The sequence below is a fragment of the Littorina saxatilis genome, linkage group LG1 (genome assembly GCF_037325665.1).
Source record: "Littorina saxatilis isolate snail1 linkage group LG1, US_GU_Lsax_2.0, whole genome shotgun sequence".
Classification (NCBI taxonomy): domain Eukaryota; kingdom Metazoa; phylum Mollusca; class Gastropoda; order Littorinimorpha; family Littorinidae; genus Littorina; species Littorina saxatilis.
In genome coordinates, this window is record NC_090245.1 from 55,936,536 (window position 1) to 55,946,936 (window position 10,401).

Here is a 10,401-nt window from a genome sequence, read left to right on the forward strand (position 1 = left end):
GACAGCGCACTATTCTATATTTTTCTCTAAAGATACACATTTTCAAAAAGCGACCGAGCACTCTCGCGTACATGTGCACTGAAGTTGTGCAGTACGGATCTTGTGTTTTCGGGAATAGATTCGTAAATCGCGCGGGAGGAGAGCGGGAGAGTAGCTTCCCTTGAAAGGGATAACAAACATGGCGTGTTTTTGTTTTCACAGTGCTGTGTAGACTGTGACATTTTTGAAGTTATAAAATGCCGAGAGTGAAAAGATGTGCATGGGGAGTGTGCAATATGAACACTAGGTATCCCGAACGGTGTGTGGGGATCGAATTTTTTCCATTCGTGAAGCCTGGAAAGTTTAATTAACACTACGATAAGTGTCAGCGCTGGGTCACAGCTTGCTACAGGTAGAATGTTTATGTTGGTACTTCCTGACAAGAAACCAGGATTCTGCAGCTGAACATTGCGTCGTCGTGGGTTTTCTGGGGTGCGTATCGCTAGCGCTACGTGTCATTTGTGCTACGTGTCATTTGTCCTACGTGTCATTTGTGCTACGTGCCGCTATCGCTACGTTGAATAGTGCAACAAAAAATTTGTCAATGAGTCGCTATCATTCGTTCATTATCACTACGTGTCGACAGCACAACATCTTTTAGCGCTACGTGTCAATACCACAACTTACTGACGACTCAGTTTCTCTTTCTCATTTTTTCTCGCGCTCTCACTCCTTCTGGTTTGTGTGTGTGTATGTATGTCTGTGTATGTGTGTGCGTGTGTGTGTCTGTTTCAGTGTGTGTGTGTGTGTCTATCTCTCTCTCTCTCTCTTGCTTACTCGCTCGCTCACTCACTCTGTCTCTCTCTTTTTCCTCTCTCTCTCTCTCTCTCTCTGTGACCTTAATATAATAAACCATTCTGAGTTCTCTCTCTCTCTCTCTCTTCATTACACACACACACACGTACAAACGCATACGTACACACAGTATCGTACACACAAACTCACACACAAAAAAACATATATTATTATAAGTTATTCCTTGACTGTATTCTTCAAGTTTAAGTTTGGTAATTTTACTGCCGCACATTGCCTTAAGTCATAAATAAAGGGTTCCAGTAACATACCATTCTTCTTTATTGATTATGAACTTTGGAAGGTTAGATGTTGGATCTGTTTTTAAAAAAAATATTTCCTTGATGTGTTGTACTAAGATCAACCGTCTGCTTGGACATATACTAAAGATCCACTACCTGGCTGCTGTCTGCGGAAAATCGATTAATTCATAGAAAAATATGCCTTACAGGGAAGCAGCTAGCCGGTTGACTGTACATGTGTTTGTGTAGAGGTGTTCTTATTGCATGTTCAAGCCAGGACAGATGGTGACCTGAAACATTTACACATTACATATGTATGCAGGACTGCTAATTTTAAGCTTAGGTGCAAGTGTGATGATATATTTGTTTGACTGATTATGGGCATTAAAATAAAACTGCAAAAATAATACTTACACTTGAGATCTGATTTTGTGTGTGTCTGTGCGCATGAGGGTGTGTGTGTGTCATTTAACATACTTGCAGAAGAAACAAACAGAGGTAACTGATAAACTGCATTTATTAACACAAAGATGTAAACAAAGTGAGTTCACACATTTCACAAAAGTAAAACAAGGCAGTCTCACATGCATTCACAATATTTAGTACTCACATGAATGGCCAAAGATTATAGGCTGAGAATGCAAGTTCTAATTTGGCACATTTGTACATGTAGCTGCATCCGCTAGACATATATCCATCTTACAATGAATAAAAAAAACTAGTGGTTAGGACATCGGCCTGAAAATCTAGGTCCTAGGTTCGAATCTCTGCAGAGGCATTTAATTTTTCCCCTTGGTTGAAATAAAAATGCTCAATCCAGAGAGAGCAACCGTAAAGTTACCAGCGTAAAAGTAAAGCGTTGAATGCAGCTATCATTGAAGGTCATGCCAGCAGTGTGGGTCAAGATTCAGGCTGCCTTCTATGCACAGAATTCTGTGTAGGATTCTCAGCTCTATCTTTACAAACACATAATCCCCAATAGTCATACAGTGGAACCCCCCTTTTAAGACCCCCTCCATTTTAAGACCTTGTTTTCTCAGACTTTCTGTTCATAACCTCTGTAAATTAACCTCCATTTTAAGACACCCTCCTTTTCAAGACCTGATTTTCTCAGATTTCTGGAGGTCTTAAAAGGGGGGTTCCACTATAGAGCTCTGTAAGACATAATTTTGTTTAAAACACTTATGCCTTTTGGGGGAAATAAATTAATAGAAAAAGACATCACCACACTAAGAAGTCAGGGTGCTGACTTTTGCAATGTGACCAAGTGGAAGGATTTTCTTATCCCATGCAAAAAGCCTGATGAAGGTCTGACACAGTGAGGCGAAGTGTTTTAATGAGGCAGAGCAGGCCTTTAAAAAGTAAGTTCACCACATCCAAGTGAAAGACACAATCTTGGCAGACTGTATTACAAAAGCAACATTTCAGCACAACATAAGAATGAATTGAACCATCCAGGATGCACCAGAACGACCCCAAAACAGAATCAATGAAAATTTTAAACAAGATAAAGTACTGATTAGGATTCAAAGGAAGAACAAGTCATGGGTTAACACATTTCATGTGCATAATGCAGTTAGTTAAAAGATCTAAATTCCAATATTGCAAACAAAGTCTATACATGAACACGCATTGACTGAATCATAGTTCATACACACACATCTCCCAAAGATAAGCCTGTGTGTAAAATACTGCCTGTGAACAGCTTAACTTAAAGCACTCAAACAACATAAAAGATAATACCACTTTATGTAGTAAAAACAAACAAACCGATGTTTGCTGTAAGAAAATATCTGCATACCAAACACTACCTGTATTTAGCTGAATTGACAACTTACATAAGTCAAAATGTACCCTTGATACACACCGCACCACACATTATTTGTGTAGAATGTTATTGTTAATTTGTTACATGTTCATTTCACCACTAAGGCAACAGAAAACCTCTGTAAGTGTAAGCATCTTCAGATGGACTATACTTATTAAAGCAGTTCTGGTAGCTCTGTCAGCACAGAATGGACTGAATCTGATCATCATCCGCAGCAAAGCCAGGCACCACTCTGCAAGCTGCCTGCACGTCATATCTCGGCACCTCACTTCCTGGAAAATAAAGAAAATGTATTACTGAGCACATCCAGACTTTGCTGTGCGCTGATGGGGATATGTTTTGGGTATCGAGAAGAGGGTGTGTGTTGGGGGTGGGGGTGCGGAAAGGTAGGTAGGAGGTAATACTTGTTCTTCACAAGATCAGTGGGATGGAGAATAGTGTGGGTGATACTGACAGTGACAACTATGAACTAAACTGTAAACATTGTTCTGTAATATTACAGGTGCCATCATTCCTTCCTGTGAAAACCTTTTATTTCATGGATATATTTATACTTTCATCATTAAAATTAAACAGATTTCCTCACAATAACCTTTCTAACAACATGATATCTTGTTATGCTGATGATGTGAGCAGCTTTTCTGGAATGTGATGGAAAGTTGTTACTATTTTTTTAAATTCAGCATGAGCCCTCATCCCACACACATATTTAGCGTTGACACCTTACAGTTTTGTTGAGAAATGTGATGTGAATTCATTCAGAAAATTCTAACTCTGCGCAGGGGCAGTCAGGGTGTTGAATGTAGAAGGAGGTATCCAAGTACACAGGCGGTACATGTATTACAATTTACATTGTTACTCTTATTCCATGTTAAAAAAAACTATAAAAACAAACTGGCCAGATCTGTGATTGTGAGCCAAGGAAAGGACTGACTGTATTTAAAATAATTCCAGTAACGAGTAAATCTTTCATTCTAGCAGCTCTAGACATACATACAGTACAGAGATGCGAAGCGAGGGCCGCTCGCGTGAACTCTTGGGCTACTGCGCTCGGTCAGCGTGACCTCGCGCGATTGTTAGCCATCATCCCGTACTAAGTTGTTGTTCGCTTGCTCTCTGACACCGATTTGAAGTGCTTTTCTGTCATATTTCTTTGGATATATCCAGCTTCAGACGAGATATATCAGTGGTAAGTAAACTTGATTCATATTCTGTAGCCTTCAATAGTGGGCACACGAACGCATTTGAGAGGATTGGCTTCCCGAAGTGAGTCAAAAACGGTTCCTTCGCTTCGGTTCTTGCGGCCATTGTTTCTAAGTCCATTGTGCGTGGAGGCAATGTTTGGGAGCTAATATTTTCTTTTGTGCGAAACTTTGCTTTCCCTTGACTGGCAAATGCATTACTGGTGTATACATTAATCTGTTTGTATAATTTTTGACGCGCTGTGATTAAATTTGATGCTTTTAAGTCTCACTCAAGTGGTTCTCGCACTTACACTGGCGTGTGGATAAAAAGTTTTTGAGGAGAAATGAGCGAAATTGCTTACTTTAGGATTCATCTTCTAATCACCAAATAATGCAATAATCTTCTTCTTGTGATTTTCTGTTTCTCTTGAGTGCAAATAATCAACATTTTGCATGTTTTATTATCTATGATTTTCTATGAAACAGTTATAACTCTTTAAAAACACAACAAATGCCAGCTTGGCGCCAGTCATGGGAGGATTACTTGCCCCTGCCGTAGGCGAAGAGTACGCGAACAATTGCCAGCTTGGCGCCAGTGGAAGGATTACTTGCCCCTGCCGTAGGCGAGGATAACGCGAGCGGGAAGACAGCGCTTCGCATCTCTTCTATCTATGTCTCCGATTCTAGCTATTTCATGTTTTACTTTCTTGCATCGCAATAGTTCAATGTTCATACAAACAGTATAATGCACTTTATGAGTATAGGGTTGCAACAAACTTTAAGATGGAAAGGAGAGAGAAAATAAAGATATTTGTACCATTAATATGTATACAAAGTACATCATACCAATTACCATGCACAGTATTACTATGCATCTTCAAATGTATGAATAATTTCATCTACAAAGTACTTGTAATACAATTTACAAAGAACAAAAGACTGCTGAATTATCTACATCAGTACATGTTTATAGCTTCAGACTACCATCACCAATACCTAATGTTACTAGATTTATATATATATGTTACAGGCAATCCGTGAAGTTAGGAAATTCGCGTATTTCCTGATTCATTTAGGAAATACATGTTTTTCCTAAACAGCTTATGAAATACATGAATTTCCTGAAAGAGTTGGGAAATTCACGTATTTCCTAAAATAAAACGCCAACAATTACATGGATTTCCTAATCTATAAATACACCCAAACGACGCACGAAAATTGTAAAGAAATGAGAAATAGTCCCTTTCATTTTGCTACATTTATTCAATTGTTATTTAATAAAAAAAAATGCACTTATTCACAAAATTGTACTACTCTAGATCATATGAACATATATATTGGACTAAAACAATTAGCATAATCAAAGTAAACTTTTTAGCACATAAACACCCCATGTAATAGGCTCTAGTTCCTGTGGGACAAACATTTTAAGAATCATCATCATCAAGTAAACTTGCGCCATCTTTTTTCAGTCACAATAAAATCTGCTTGAATCAGCACGCGAGACTTCCATGGCACGGTGAAACAGTTTAAAAAAAATGCAGTACAAAAGTAAAAATAATCAGCATTTGTTTTTACACTCGAGACTTCCATGGCACGGGGAAACAGTTTAAAAAAAATGCACTTATTCACAAAAATTGTACTACTCTCGATCATATGAACATATTGGACTAAAACAATTAGCATAATCAAAGTTAACTTTTTAGCACATAAACACCTCATGTCCCTAATAGGTTCTAGTTCCTGTGGGACAAACATTTTAAGAATCATCATCATCAAGTAAACTTGCGCCATCTTGTTTCAGTCACAATAAAATCTGCTTGAATCAGCATTTGTTCTTACACGCGAGACTTCCATGGCACGGGGAAACAGTTTAAAAAAATGCATTTATTAACAAAATTATACTACTCTCGATCATATGAACATATTGGGATTAAAAAACGAGCATAATAAAAGTAAACTTGCGCCACGTTGTTTCAGTCACAATGAAATCTGCTTGAGTCAGCATTTGTTTTTACACGTGAGACTTCCTTGGCACCTGCTGTTGCATTTTAGTTTATTTTTGAAACATTTGCATTTCTTTGTTGCGCATTTCCTTCTTTTCTCACCAACGCAGTTGGACTTGATGAAGCCCTGACCTCCCCCAAGAGATTCGCTTATAACTGCTTCGCAGAGTGAGAGAGCATTGGTGAGATCAACAGAACCTTCACTTAGAAAGTGTTCTTGACAGACGTCAATCTGATTCCTGGAGTATCTGCCCTTCAGTACACCCTTTCTAACCCCAAGCTTGTACATGTCATTTTCATTTCTGTTCAAGACATTGGCAATGATGTTACGAGGATCCCCTCTACCTCAATCCACCAATGGAATTGGAATTATGACGCTGTCACTTTTGTTTGCTGCCATCAGATTTGTCCTGCTTCTCTTTAGCATTCGCTACGCTTGGTTCGTCGTTGCTTGCTGAGTTCTCTTGCGCGTCTCCCGTATTTTATCTAAATGACTGTCCACTGACACACCTTGTACTTCCTCAATTGACACACCTGAATAGTTCACGCTTTTTTCACTTCCTGTATGATGTCTCCATATTCCTCCCGTGTTATCAGGTATGTGGTATCTTTTTCTGCCCTTAAATTCCTTAATAAAATGTTCCCGAGCTTCCATTTTGTACAGGTCCACACTCCACTGATTTATGTGAATGCCTTGGTCACACAAGAAACACAACACATTTCACTAACTTGTGAACACTTGTTCAACTTCCTGGCAGATTGACAACAAATTCATAGTCCGTGTACAAATCGTCTCTTATTTTCAGGAAATTCGTGAATATAGTTCACAGTTCGTGCATAATAAAAATCTCACGTGTCGGGGAAAAAAAGTATTTCACACAAGTATTCGGCGCCCTTCGTTTGGGTGTATTTATAGATCAGGAAATCCATGTAATTGTTGACGTTTTATTTTAGGAAATACGTGAATTTCCTAAATATTTTAGGAAATTCATGTATTTCCTGAGCTGTTTACGAATTACATGAATTTCCTAAATCAATCAGGAAATACGCGAATTTCCTAACTTCATGGATTGCCTGTAACATATATACATAACTAAATTTTACCATACAGATTTGACAAGCAAAAGCTGTACGTGGTAAAGAAATGTGTAACTTACTCTTCAGGGGTAGTCTGTAATGTAAAGCACCACGCCAAGTCATCCTGATACCTCTCCAGTACATGTAGCCATGTTTAAAGGTAAACTGTTGGAACTGGAAGACAGGAGCTGTATGAATGATGCACATCATCTCTGGTTTCTCGGGAGGCCTGAAAAAAACCAGAACAATAATTATTAACATAACATGTCTTGAAAATGAAATAAGTACCATGTCAACTTCACTATCAGAGCCAAATCACTCACTAATTCAGTAATTGTTTTGTTTATTCTTTTACAACCATAGTTCATACACTGATACAGCAGCATTTGATTCTGTGCATGCAGATTAAAGATATCAAGCATTTTATAAACTTGAGTAAAAAAACAGAACACAACAAAAACACACTCAGTGACTCACAGTCACACCCAGTTAATCAGTAACACCATAGACCAAATGGTCTATGGTAACACACAGATACATACACAACAGATACATCTTGCTCAGTTCTACAAAGGCCACGTTTGCAATGGCCATGTCTTGGATTTTAAAAACAATAACTTACCTGCTGGTTGATCCAAACCGATGATTGAAAATCAGTAAGACTGAGACTGAGAGGAAAATGTCCTGTAGTGTACAGTGCGATTCATCGCCAACCTCCCCATTCAAGGCAGACCGTGTCCAATATCAGCTGTACCATTCACATCCCGATTGCATTCCTTCAGAAGGGCAATCAGTGTTTCAACTTCTTTGTCGATATATTTCTCTGGTAAGACTCATTCTGCATTTGAAGGTTTCCTGCAGTTTGTCCAAGATGGGGATTACCCTTTCTTTGGCTGGTTTCAGGTTAACCTGTATGGCTTGGGCGGGAGCGTTTGCGTCCGCTGGGAACAGGCTTATTTCGAGGATGTTGTCGTGTTCTTTCAAGATGTGGGAGTTGAGTTCCATCTCCCTGGCGGCGTGGTACTGGCTGGCGTTGATGGTAGACTCCTCTTCTTCTTCCAACGAAAAGTTGAATTGAGTTTCAGCAATCTCCATAGAGAAGTTGGTGGTGGCCATTTTGCTAAAGGGTGGTGTAGATCAAGGAGCGTAGTGGGAAAGCGTGGTAGGTCTCGGAATCAGGAGAAACTCGTGATGTGGTCAAGTAGTTGATTCTGTCTGTTTTAGTAGACAATCTCGTCAGAGTTGTTCTGCGATCTTATTGGTGGGACCAAGTTCCGCCCGTGGGTTGGCTGGTTTGTGTAGATGCGGGATAAGTGTGTGTCAATCAACGCTCCGGTGGCTGGGCGTTGCGTCTTTTGATACGTGTAGTGTGGCCCCTTTGGCGTGGTGGGCGGAGTTGCCGTGGGGGGGGATTGTTGGGCGCAAAAACTGCGTCCCTCCCTCTCCGTTGCTGCTGAGTGACCGTGTTGCGTGTCGATTCATTCATGTTATCAGCACTATTGATCAGTCAAAAACTGTTGGATTGTTTTTAGCTTCACCGTTTGTTGGTGTAACACTTATGTTTTTTCGTAGCTTTATTTATTCTCTCCGTGATTTCCGTGACTGTTGTTATGTCAGGGGGATATGTCGTTTTGAATAAGCGAAAGTTCCCGGCGTTGTATTGTTTTCATTACCTTGTGTAAGCAAGGCAGGGGTTGTTTTGTCACTTGACTTGTTAAGAGGTTTTAACAAGATGATATTTCAAGTTCCTGTGTCTTGCATAGGCAACAAGGGGAGGTTTAGGGAACAAACCGGAACATTCTGTGTCTTGTGGAATCAGCTTCCAGTGTTTCAAGAGTTTCTTTTTAAGGTGTCTCAGTCTAGGGTTGTAGGTTGAGACCATGAGGAGTGGTGGAGCTTTGTTTTTGGTGGGATGGTCTCTTTTGTTTTAGAAGTGCGTTTCTTGGTATGTTCAAGACTTCCCGTTTGATTAACTCCAGTTCGTCCGGTATATATTCTCTCTCAAGGAGTTTTGAAAGGAATAAATCAGTTTCCTTGTTCTGTGTGGTTATGTTGTTGTTGGTGCAAATGTATCTGATCAATTCACCTTTCACAAGTCCTTTAAAAGATACTGGGAGGGTGGGCCGATTCCCGATGGAGATACTGAAATGTTTCAGTAGATTTCCTGTGTGTTTTCAAGTCCAATATTTTGTTGGACAAGAATCTGTTACCCTTGTAGAAGGTGGTGTCAAGAAACGTCGCCTCTGAGTCAGAGATGTTGTTTGTGAACTTGAGTAATGGATGGTGGGCGTTGGCAATATCAAACAGCTGATGTATTTGGTTTTGGTCAGCATTAAAGAACAAGATGCCGTCATCTCTGTAGCGTCCGTGCCAGAGAATTGTGTCTTTGTAGGTATATTTGTCGAGGATTTCAATCATGAGTTGAAACATGCGTATATCGCATATTTCTGGGGATGATGTCATTCCCATGGCGGCCCCAATGCACTGGTTGTAGTGTTGGTTGTCAAACACAAAGTTGTTGTTTATCAAGATGAGCTCAAGAAGTGACACGATGTGTGATTTGTGGATAGGTGGTAGTGGTGGGATTCACAGGGTGGTGGGCAAAGCTTCGTCCACAGCTCTTAAAGAGTTCAACCGCTGTCATGTTGGTGTACATGCTAGTGATGTCAAATGTGCAAATGAGCACATTGGGGGGAAGAGTGAGTTGTTCAATTTGCTGGATAAAATCCAATGTGTCTCTGATGTTAGTAGGTTGTCTTTTTACTGTAGGTAGTAGGAAGAAATCGATTCATTTTCCCACGCATTGGGAGGGGGTGTCACATTGGGAAATGATAGGTCTGCCTGAAATTCTAGTATCCTGGACTCCGTTTGTTTGTAGGTTGCAAATTTCTTCTTTGGAGAATTTGTGTACTTTAGGGAGAAAGTACAGTTTGCCCATTTTTTTTGCATTTTTGGTTTGGCACAGGAAATTGTATGTTGGTTTGTCAATTTGTTGGGTTTCCTTTTGATGTGTTATGATTGTCATCATTTGGTTGATCAGTGCCAGTTGATCAGGTGGGGGGATGGTTTGGTAGTGTACCCCTGAAAGATGGAATTGTCCTTCCTCGTCGTAGGTAGTTTTGTTCAAGATCACGATTGTGTTGTGTTTGTCAGCTTTACGTATGACTATGTCTTGATTGTCAGATAGCTCCTTGGGGGCTTTCCTTTCATCTTCAGAGAGGTTGGATTGTAGT

The 10,401-nt window shown here is 39.8% G+C and overlaps 1 long non-coding RNA gene across 1 annotated transcript; it reads right to left on the reverse strand.

Moving 5' to 3' along the window:
* Window positions 1-1,572: 1,572 nt before the first annotated feature.
* LOC138974525 (uncharacterized) lies at window positions 1,573-9,869 on the reverse strand. Its single transcript, XR_011458412.1, has 3 exons — window positions 7,791-9,869; window positions 7,249-7,397; window positions 1,573-3,173 (listed from the first exon to the last, which is right to left on the reverse strand). It is a non-coding gene; the product is annotated as an uncharacterized lncRNA (long non-coding RNA).
* Between the last annotated feature and the right edge of the window lie 532 nt (window positions 9,870-10,401).